Here is an 11744-nt window from a genome sequence, read left to right as displayed (position 1 = left end):
GATAATTTATCCTTATTAACTTATTGGTTGTCTTATGTGGTTGTTGGATATTAGGGTGTAGTTTTTCATTCTCTTTATATGTTATATATATTTGTTTTTTCTTTGGATTCAGTCAGTAGTTTCCATTGAGTACCACATATTTGGTACTCATACTACACTTCTGCGGCCTACAGATCATAGTACAGGTTATCGCCATTGAAGTAAATGTCGTGTACAGAAACCATGGTCTGGAGACTTAGATAGAGCTCTTGACATTTGGAGTATTACTTACCTCTCTCTTATCTTCTAGACTAGTCTTTATGTTATATTCATAGATAAGTTGTATCAATATATTCATTGTACTTCACTTTTGATTCTTTTTATGTAGAAGCTCTTATACTGATACCACTAGGTTTTGGGACTATATTATGTATTTGATCTCTTACTTTATCTTTCTTGTGTTATTGCCTTTATCTAGTCGGATAGTTTGTTATGATACAATTTAGACTATGGGTTTGGCACGCCTACTAGTGGGTTATAGCATACGCCATCATGATTTGAGAAATTGGGTCATGACAAATTAGTATCAGAGCATAGGTTACATCGGTGCGTTATACAAAGGTTCAGTGTTTAGTAGAGTCCTACAGATCGGTACAGAGACGTCTGTGATCTATCTTTGGGAGGCTACAGAGACATTCTTAGAAAACTCATCTCCTGACTCCTTGTTGTGTGTTCGTATTGCTAAAAACCTTAAGCATACTCTTTAACTCCATACGATCCTAAATAAATGATGGAAGATGGTCGATAGATATAGATGAGACTTCGATATATATTTTTAGAGCATCAGAGCAGCATTGAACTAGAGAGTCAGGAATGGATATTGAAGATCTTCAGTGTTAGCCATCGATGACATCTTGTTCATCGAGTAAGTTCTTAGGATAGATTTGGTTTAGTTGGTGTTCATCAAGGTCTCTACCAGCTTTTAAGTATGATATTGGCTTCTTGAGTGGGCAAAGCATATTCTAATGCTATATTCTTCTAAGTCGGACATAGTGCATGGATTTATTAGAGTATCAACTTTGCTATTCTATTTGGTTTTAGAGCGCTTGATAGCAGTTGTGTCTTTCTTCTCTCAAATTATTGATTTTATGAGGGGCAACAGATAAAGCACATATTGAGACTTAAAATATGGTGAAAAAGCCATGCCATCAGTATAGTGCTATTGATATTTTATCCAAAACCTTGCTTTAGTTGAGGTGAGATGGATACTAGTACAGAGAGTGTCCCCGCATAGAATTACTAGCCATTCAGCTCATTTAAATCAGCTTCGTGATAATTGTGGAACCTTTAGTTAGATTTAACGTGCTTCTCACCTCAGTTGATGATTCAGTTAGCCAATCCAAGTTTGGAACCATCCAAATTTATTCTCCCTAGACCCTTCAAGCATGTGATTATAGATTTTTCCATTACTGGTATTTTTTTTATTTCCTCGCATCTACCTTTATTATTTGTATGTATTCGGGTCTTTGTACCCATTGATGATTATATGCCCAGATGAATTCTTATTGGTTATTGTGTGCTTTGTTATTAAATTCATGATTATATGACTATTTCTATGATTTATTCCTTTTAGTAGTGGATGGAGTAGATCTGTATTTATATTTTCTCTCTATGGGTGTAGTATTTAGGTTTGAGTCCCATTTTCTTAGCACATTGGCCTGATTATGGCCCCTTCAGTATTATTTGCCATTGATGTTCATTTTGGTACTGCCTATTCATTATATTAATGTTTACATTTCTATTACTAACATAGTTATTGTATTGATATTGTTACTTGATGTAATTGATCCCTACTGGGTAGCTGTATAGACTAGTCTTATCTATTTAGAATTCTATTTCCTTGCGATTCTTATTCGGTAGCTTGAGAAGCTATAGCTCGATTTGATGATTTCTTTTCCATAATGAGGCTAGGTTGATTGTTTTCCCTCTGGGTTAGCTGTGTTAGATTGATTCAGGAATATGTTATGGTATCGAAGGTAAGATGACCTCCTATAATTCGAGAGTTGGCAAATTGGTTATATTGGCATTCTTGAGTATGAGCTTTTTAGACTTGTCCCCTTGGGTTGCGAAGGTTTTTGCTTTCTATGTAGCCCATTTTTTAGATTGACTAGTTTGGGCTCCGTTTTTTATTTGTGGCTATTTCATTGCTCGATAGCGGTTAAGTGTTGATATTGAGATGTCTTGGATTCATCTCTCAGATTTGTTGGGTTCGTCCCCTAATGATGGTTTTCCCTTATTATAAGTGTCGCGTTGGATGCTCCATTTCCCCCTTGATGTGATTCTTGTCTTCTGTGGATTTAGGGAGTTAAAGGCAGGCGGCCCTTTTTTTATGGCTTCTAAAGTAGGCAAATTGGAAATTCTTTGTCTTGAGTCACTTCACTCATTTTTTGGATTGTGGTATTAATGTTGAGATTTTTAGATGATGTACTCGGTGAGAGTAGTATTCTTAAGTTGGGTTCAATATGGTTTTATTCTCAGTTGATGGGACATCTTGGAACAGACTATTTAGTGATGAGAAGTTATGCCTTGATATTCTGGATTTCAGTCTCGATTATCATCCAAACTAGTTGTAGCATTGGCAGATCAACTCCAGAGAATAATGAGATTGTTTGAGCAGGACTCAGGTGATTTTCTCCTAGTTTGGAGTAGATAGTTGTAACGCCGGAGAACCTATCCCGAGACATCACATGGTGCTTAAGGTCACACGTGGACTCAAGGTAATCCTCTAAGCCTATCATCACTTTCAGAACTCATTATAACGCAAATCATGATAAGATAAAGAGGAATAACCATGTCATGAACATACTGAGATACAAAGTAATACTGCCCTATACAAACAAAATACTACAGTTCTGTACGTACTGGTACTCTAGTCTAACAAATCCTCTACTACATAGAACTAAGGATCCATTGGGACAGATCCCCAACTGACTTGTACTAAACTGAAGGCAAATAACCATCTATTAACAAGACAAAATGAGAGATACAGGTCCTCAAACCATGAGGACTTACCAACTTCAGGAATGTAGATAAGGATACTCAGAGATCACTGTCGCTGCTGAGACTGAGCACCTGAACCTATATCAGGAGGAAATATAGAATACAAAAGAGTATGGGAATCAGTACTTGGGAATGTACTGAGTATGCGGGGGTGGATACAACATTTTTAAATAATATCATAAATGTATAAGAAAATCATGCATGCTGACAATAATAACTCTCTTCACTTGAATTATCTGAAACATCATTCCTGTAAGTCATCAGTAATAACACATGCTTTATAAATCTCATAAAATCAGTTAACTTAACTCAAACTCATTGAATCATGACTTAGAGTGACTCGGTAACTCAAGGTACTTAGATCATTATGGACTTGGCAATTTCTTATAACCGACACAACTACACCATGTGAACCACATGGAGTCCAACGTTTTGCCCTCCTAAGGAGAGAACCCCACATTGGTGGGAGCATCGTACTCTTGCCAGGGAGTACAACCTCAATTTCACAATCACAATCCCACAATCAGCCTTTGGCCCACAATTATTAACATCAATACTATGGTGGCACATAGTTTCGGGAAAATACCAAATTTCCCGCTCGGTGCTAAATACTTCTCCCAGACTCAGCTCAGAACGCATTAGGAAATTCACCTTAATCAAGATCAACTCATGGGTCTATTACAAAGACCAAAACATAGATATATATATATATTATCTGTAAATCATAAACATCTTGTGGATTCCTAACTTGACTCAACTCAACATAATATTTCTCAACATCAAGTACATTTACTTATCAAATTATTTCGATTATCAAAAGCTTCAAGGAAAAATCATAGGGCTCATTCTCGACTCTCAAGTTCAAATATCAATGTGTAGTCAATAATCAACTTCTTAGGGAATGCTTAAATCATGACCCTTATCTCAAATCATTCGAAAATCATCAATTCATAGTAAGGATATTCAACTCATGGAATAAGTTCCCAATTTAAGAAATATGATGGTAAATAAATTATAATATCAAATTTAATCAGCTGAAATATAACAAATCATCAATGAAGTAATTTAGGGTGTAACCCTCTTGCAAAATAATGTAAATCAATAGTAGAAATTATATCTTTAGGCACAAGAACAAAAGAAGTGTTCTTGTTCAAACCCTACATACCTTGAATTCTGATTTTGGAAATATAGAAACTTGTTTGGAAATTCTTTATCACATTTGTAGACCAAGATCCTTGTTGCCTTTGACTTGAGGAACTTAATTCTTGAATTACTTTGAATCTCTATGGAAGATTCTTGAAGTTATTTGGAAGAAGATTGGATTTATTTTTTTGGGTTTTGGAAAAACCCTAGTTTCTAGATATTTCTTGGAATAGGAAAGGAGAAAATGAAGGGCTATTCTCTACTAGGATATATATATATATATAAGGCCTTATGGGGAGGAAATGACCAAAATTCCCTTTTGAAAAACCTGAAATTCGTTGATCGGGGCCTGTGACGGTCGATCTGACGGTCCATCAAGTCTCCTGATGGTCCACCAGATTGTCCGCCACTCGAGTGCCAAAACTGGAACGTTCTGCCTCAACGTGAAGGTCCGTCAGGAAACTGAAGGACCATCAAGTCATCCGTCACTCGAGGGCCAGAAATGAGACATTCTGTCTCGACCTGATGGACCCCTTGACGGTCCGTCAACCTTTTGACGGTCCACCAACTTGGCCGTCTTACAATGGCCTGAAAAAGGAGTCACTGCCTTGGCTTGACGGGGAACTTGACAGTCCACCAGGTCGACCGTCAAACCTGGGCGATCCGACACCGTTCAGTAAAACGACCATAACTCCCTCGTCCGATGTCGTATCTCAATAAAATTGGTATCGATGGAAAGATTATTCAATGCTCTACATGACAAAAAGTATAAATTAGAGAAATACAGCCTGGTTTAAACATCAATCACTTTGGAAGTCATACATAACCATCAAAAGATGGATTTAGGCTTAAAAAACGATCGGGGTATTACAATATCTCCCCCTTGGACACATTCGCCCTCGAATGTTGCCAAATAGGCCAAGAACAAGAGAAAATAAAGATGTATAGCTGGAACGACTCATATCTAAGGGCTCACTTTACTCTAAAATATTGAGTACTTCACCAAACGCACGAATCATAGATGGAATAACCATACAGCTGAATACATTAGATTAGGAGGAAACTAAATTAAGGGAATAGTACCTTCAGCTTGATTCGAACTCATGGAGAAAATATGAGGGTAACTAGCTCACATTTCTTCTTCTGCTTCCCAAGTGGTACCCTCGACATATTGATTTCTCCATAGAACTTTAACCAAGGGAACTTCCTTGTTCCTCAGTCTACGAACTTGATAATCTAGGATTTCAACCGGGATTTCATCATACGAAAGGCTATCCTGAACATCACAACCTTCCGACGGATCAACAACAACAGAGTCTCCAATGTGCTTCTTGAGCATAGAAACATGAAACACAGGATGGACAGCTGACAACTCTGCAGGAAACTCAATCGCATAAGTTGCTTTCCCAACACGATTCAAAACTCTATAAGGGCCAAATATTTGGGACTCAACTTCCCTTTATTTCCAAATCATTTCACCCCTTTCATGGGTGAAATTTTCAAATACACCAAATCATCGACTTCAAACTCAAGAGCTCTTCCTCTCATATCTGCATACGACTTCTGATGACTCTGGCCTGTCTTTAACCTCTCTCAAACTAACTTAACTTTCTCCATAGCCTCAAATACAGCATCAGGTCCAATCACAGCAGCTTCACCTACTTCGAACCAACCTATGGGCAATCTACATCTTTTCTCATACAAAGCTTCAAATGGAGCCATTCCAATGCTAGCATGAAAACTATTGTTGTAAGAAAATTCAATCAATGGCAAATTTTCATCCCAAATTTCTTTGAAATCAAGAACACAAGCCCTCAACATATCCTCCAAAGTCTAGATAGTCCTCTCAGCCTGACCATTGGTCTGTGGATAAAAAGCGGAGCTAAGATAAACGTGGGTGCCAAGACCCTTCGAAAGGCTCTCCAAAACTGAGAAGTAAACTAAGTACCTCTATCGGAGATGATAGACAACGTAACTCCATGCAACCTGACTAACTCTCGAATATACAGCTTAGCATAGTCCTCCGCGGTGAAAGATGTATGCACTGGCAGAAAATGTGTTGACTTCGTCAACCTGTCTATAACAACCCAAATAGAATCATGATGAGGACGAGAAAGAGGTAAACCGATTACAAAATCCATGTTCACCACTTTCCACTTCCAAGTAGGCATGTTAAATTCTTGCATCACACCACCGGGTCTCTGGTGCTTTATCTTTACCTGTTGGCAAGTTGCACACTTTTCTACAAACTTTGCTATATCCTTCTTCATACCATTCCACCAATAAATTTCCCACAAATTGTGATACATCTTGGTAGCATCGGGATGAACAGAATACCGCGCGCCATGTGCCTCAGCCATAATTCTCTGCCTCAGATCATCAACATCAGGCACACACAACCTATTCTAAAATCTCAATACACCATCTCCCCCTTGGGAAAAAACCTCCACCTTTTGGTCTTTGACAGACGTTTTTAATTCCACCAAACGAGAATCCATATCTTGCTTTTCTTTCACTTCTAAAACTAGGGAATATACGAAACTACTCTGAACCCAAACACTACCCTCAGCTTAGTCAAACAATCTAACACCCAATTTAGCTAGACGTTGCACTTCACAGGCTAACTCCTTCTTATCTTTCACTATATGCGCTACACTTCCCATGAACGATCTGCTAAGGTCATCTGCCACTACATTGGCCTTGCCCGGGTGATACAACATACTTATACCATAGTCCTTCAGTAATTCTAACCATCGCCTCTGCCGAAGATTCAACTCTCTCGGAGTAAACACATATAGAAAACTCTTATGATCCATAATGACATCAACATAAACACTGTACAAATAGTGTCTCAAGATTTTCAAAGCAAAATCCACTACAGCTAACTGAGGTCATGGGTTGGATAATTCTTTTCATGAGATTTAACTTCCCGGAGGCATAGGCTATAACCTTACCCTTCTGCATCAACATGTAACCCAAACCAATTCTGGAAGCATCACAATATACCATAAAATCATCTACACCATTAGGAAGGGTCATCACAGGGGCTGAAGTGAGTCAAGTCTTCAACTCCTGAAAACTCTTCTAGGAAGAATTTGACCACTGGAATTTAACCTTCTTTTGGGTCAACTGGGTCAAAGGAGCAGCAATGGAAGAGAAACCTTCGACAAAACAATGGTAGTAGCCAACTAAACTCAAGAAACTCCTAATATCAGACGGGGAAATAGGTCTAGGCCAATTCTTTATAGCTTCAACCTTTTGAGGATCAACTTGAATACCATAAGAAGAAATAATATGACCCAAGAAAGCAACTGACCTTAGTCAGAATTCATACTTGCTAAATTTGGCAAACAACTGTTGATCCCTAAGGGTCTGTAAGACAATTTGAAGATGATCTGCATGGTCGTTTTCACTCTGAGACTATACAAGGATATCATCTATAAACATAATAACAAACATATCTAGGTACAGTCTGAACACCCGATTTATGAGGTCCATAAAAGTTGTTGGGGCATTCGTTAGCTCGAAGGACATGACCAAGAATTCAAAATGATCATAACGAGTGTGGAAAGCCGTCTTTGGAATATCACACTCTCTGACTTTAAGTTGGTGATAATCGGATCTCAAACCTATTTTTGAAAAATAACTGGCACCTTGCAGTTGATCAAACAGGTCATCAATTCTAGGAAGAGGGTACTTGTTCTTGACTATGACCTTGTTAAGCGGGCGATAGTCAATGGACATACACAATGAACCATCTTTCTTTTGCACGAATAGAACAGGTGCACCCCAGGGAGAAACACTAGGCCTTATAAAACCCTTATCAAGAAGTTCTTTGAGTTTCTCTTTCAACTTTTTAAGTTCTACAGGGGCCATACTATACGGAGGAATAGAAATAGGCTGTGTATCAGGGAGAAGATCAATTCCAAATTCTATCTCTCTATCGGGAGGTACCCCTGGGAGATCTTCCGGGAAAACATCAGGAAACTCATTGACGATACTAAGAGACTGAATAGTTAGAGTCTTAGACTTAGTGTCCTTAACTTGAACTAAATGATAGATACAACCCTTGAATATCAATTTCCTAGCTTTTAGATAGGATATGAAATGACTTTTAGGAGATACAGAATTTCTGGACCACTCAAAGACTGGCTCATTGGGAAACTAAAACTTGACTGCCCGGGTACGACAGTCTATAGATGCATAACAAGAGTGTAGCCAATCCATACCTAGAATAATATCAAAATCAACTATGTCTAGCTCAATCAAATCTGCAAACATGACTCTGTTAAGAACAGTGAAAGGACACTTCTTATATACTTGCTTAGCAACAACAAATTCACCCACTGGTGTAGAGACTAGAAAAGGCTCAGAAATCTTTTCAGCACTAATTTGAAAATTCATAGCCACCAACGGAGTCTTATAAGAAAGACTTGAACTAGGGTCCAGCAACACATACACATCAAAATAAAATATACGAAGCATACCAGTAATAATATCTAGTGAATCTTTCTACTCCTGGTGGGGTGGTATAGCATAAAAGTAATTTTAGCGCTGACCACCTGTAATACTAGATGAGACGCCCTGAGGAGAAGTAGGACGAACTACAAGGGCTGGAGTACTGGTAGTCTGACTCTGGGGATGAACATCACGATTCCCCTATCTAGCATATGGACAATCCCTGAATTTATGGCCCAACTTACCACAACTAAAACAACCCTTCCAATCAACTAAAAACTCACCGGGATGGTCCCAACTACACTTCGGGCATGAGGGAGGACAAGGTCTGTTAATCACAATATCCTGGGACCTGTACATAGTAGGCCTATTACCCTGCTCCGACCTAAATCTAAATACAAGAGTACTGGCTAATGAAGGCGCTGGCACAAGTGAACGGCTCTGGAACTGAGGGCGGATCCCTCCAGAAAATCTAGCCTAACTATACCCCTACTGCTTTGATCTAACTCTCTTATTCCTACTTACTCTCTCTCTCTCTCTTCTTCACTTTGTCCGCTTCGATTGCTGAGCATAAACCATTAGTATTGAAAGGTCCATGTGCCTATTAAGTATAGCAGATCTATTCTCTTTCACAACATAACTAGATACACCAGCTAAGAACTTACTCATACTAGTTCTAGAATCAGCCATCATACCGGCAGAATACTTAGATAACTGGTTAAACTTATAGCTATACTCCTTAACTATCATGGGGCCCTGTCTCAAGTTCATAAATTCTTTTAATTTTGCTTTCCTCAGCTCCAGGGAAAGAATCTGTCTAAGAAGGCATCTTAGAATAATTGCCAAGTCACAGGAGTATCATTCTCTCCTCTACTCTTCCTCCATATCTCCACCCAATCATAAGTAATATCTTTCATTCAATAGATAGCCAATTCAACACTCTCCTCCTCTGTCACGTGCATAATTTGAGTGATCTTTCTCACTTCATCTAAATATATTTGTGGGTCTTCACCTACTTTTGACCCAAAGAACTAAGGTGGATTCATTCACATAAAGTCACGAACCCAGGCTGCAGATAAATTATTCCCTTGTGAAGTGGGAAAGTAGCCTGGGTGTTGGCTTGATCTTTGGCGGTAACCGCCTGGGCTAGTGCTTGGAAAGCTACCCAAAATTTAGTGTGGGGCACTGTCTCACCCAAAGGATCAATGGGTTAAGGTCTTTCATTGTTTCTGCGAGCTCTACGAGGAGGCATTTTCTGTCATAAGAGAGCATGAATTAACAGCAAAGAGAAACAGTCATAGGTACAATAGACACTTGAAATAAAGAAATAACTTTCCCTAAAATGTCCCATAGCCTCTTGTTCATAGATGTGGCACGCTACACACCGATGATCAAGACTCTACATAACGCGGATTATCAGACTCCCTAAGACTCCGTGAACCTTAGGCTCTAATACCAAGCTTGTAATGCCCCCAAGAACCTATCCTGAGATGCCACACGGTTCTTAAGGTAACACGTGGGCTCAAGATAACCCTCTAAGCCCATCATCACTTTTAGAACTCATTATAATGCAAATCATGAAAAGATAAAGAGGAATAACCATGTCATGAACATACTGAGATACAAAGTAATACTGTCCTATACAATCAAAATACTACAGTTCTGTACGTACTGGTACTCTAGTCTGACAAAGCCTCTACTACATAGAATTAAGGAGCCATTGGGACAGATCCCCAACTGACTTGTACCAAATTGAAAGGAAATAACCATCTATTAACAAGAAAAAATGAGAGATACAGGTCCTCGAACCATGAGGACTCACCAACTTCAGGAATGTAGATGAGGAGAGACTGAGCACCTAAACCTATATCAGGAGGAAATATAAAAACAAAAGAGTATGGAAATCAGTACTTAGGAATGTACTGAGTATAAAAGAGTGGATGCAATATTTTTAAATAATATCATAAATGTATAAAAAAATAATACATGCTGAAAATAATAACTCTCTTCACTTGAATTATCTGAAACATTATTTCCGTAAGTCATCAGTAATAACACATGCTTCATAAATCTCATAAAATCATTTAACTCAACTCAAACTCTTTGACTCATGACATAGAGTGACTCGGTAACTCAAGGTACTTAGATCATTATGGACTTGGGAGTTTCTTATAACCGACATAACTACACCATGTGAACCGTATAGAGTCCAACATTTTGCCCTTCTAAGGAGAGAACCCCACATTGGCGGGAGCATCGTACTCTTTCCAGGGAGTACAACCTCAATTTTACAATCACAATCCCATACTCGGCTGTTGGCCCATAATTATCAACATCAATCCTACGGTGGCTCGCAGTTTTGGGGAAATACCAAATTTCTCACTCGGTGCTAAATACTCCTCCCAGACTCAGCTCAGAATGCGTTAGGAAATCTACCTTAATCAATATCAACTCATGGATCTATTACAAAGACCAAAACATATATATATATATATATTATCTGTAAATCATAAACATCTTGTGGATTCCTAACTCAACTCAACTCAACATAATCTTTCTCAACATCAAGTACATTTACTTATCAAATTATTTCGAATATCAAAAGCTTCAAGGAAAAATCATAGGGCTCATTCTCGACTCTCAAGTTCAAATATCAATGTGTAGTCAATAATCAACTTCTCAGGGAATTCTTAAATCATGACACTTATCTCAAATTATTCGAAAATCATCAATTCATAGTAAGGATATTCAACTCATGGCATAAGTTCCCAATTTAAGAAATATGACGGTAAATAAATCATAATATCAAATTTAATCAGCTGAAATCTCACAAATCACCAATGAAGTAATTTAGGGTGTAACCCTCTTACAAAATCATGTAAATCAATAGTAGGAATTATATCTTTAGGCACAAGAACGAAAGAAGTGTTCTTGTTCAAACCCTACATACCTTGAATTATGATTTTGGAAATGTAAAAACTTGTTTGGAAATTCTTTATCACACTTGTAGACCAAGATCCTTGTTGTCTTTGACTTGAGGAACTTAATTCTTGAATCACTTTGAATCTCTATGGAAGATTCTTGAAGTTATTTGGAAGAAGATT

The sequence above is a fragment of the Capsicum annuum genome, chromosome 11, assembly GCF_002878395.1.
Source record: "Capsicum annuum cultivar UCD-10X-F1 chromosome 11, UCD10Xv1.1, whole genome shotgun sequence".
Taxonomy (NCBI): domain Eukaryota; kingdom Viridiplantae; phylum Streptophyta; class Magnoliopsida; order Solanales; family Solanaceae; genus Capsicum; species Capsicum annuum.
This window is presented reverse-complemented; position numbering follows the sequence as displayed.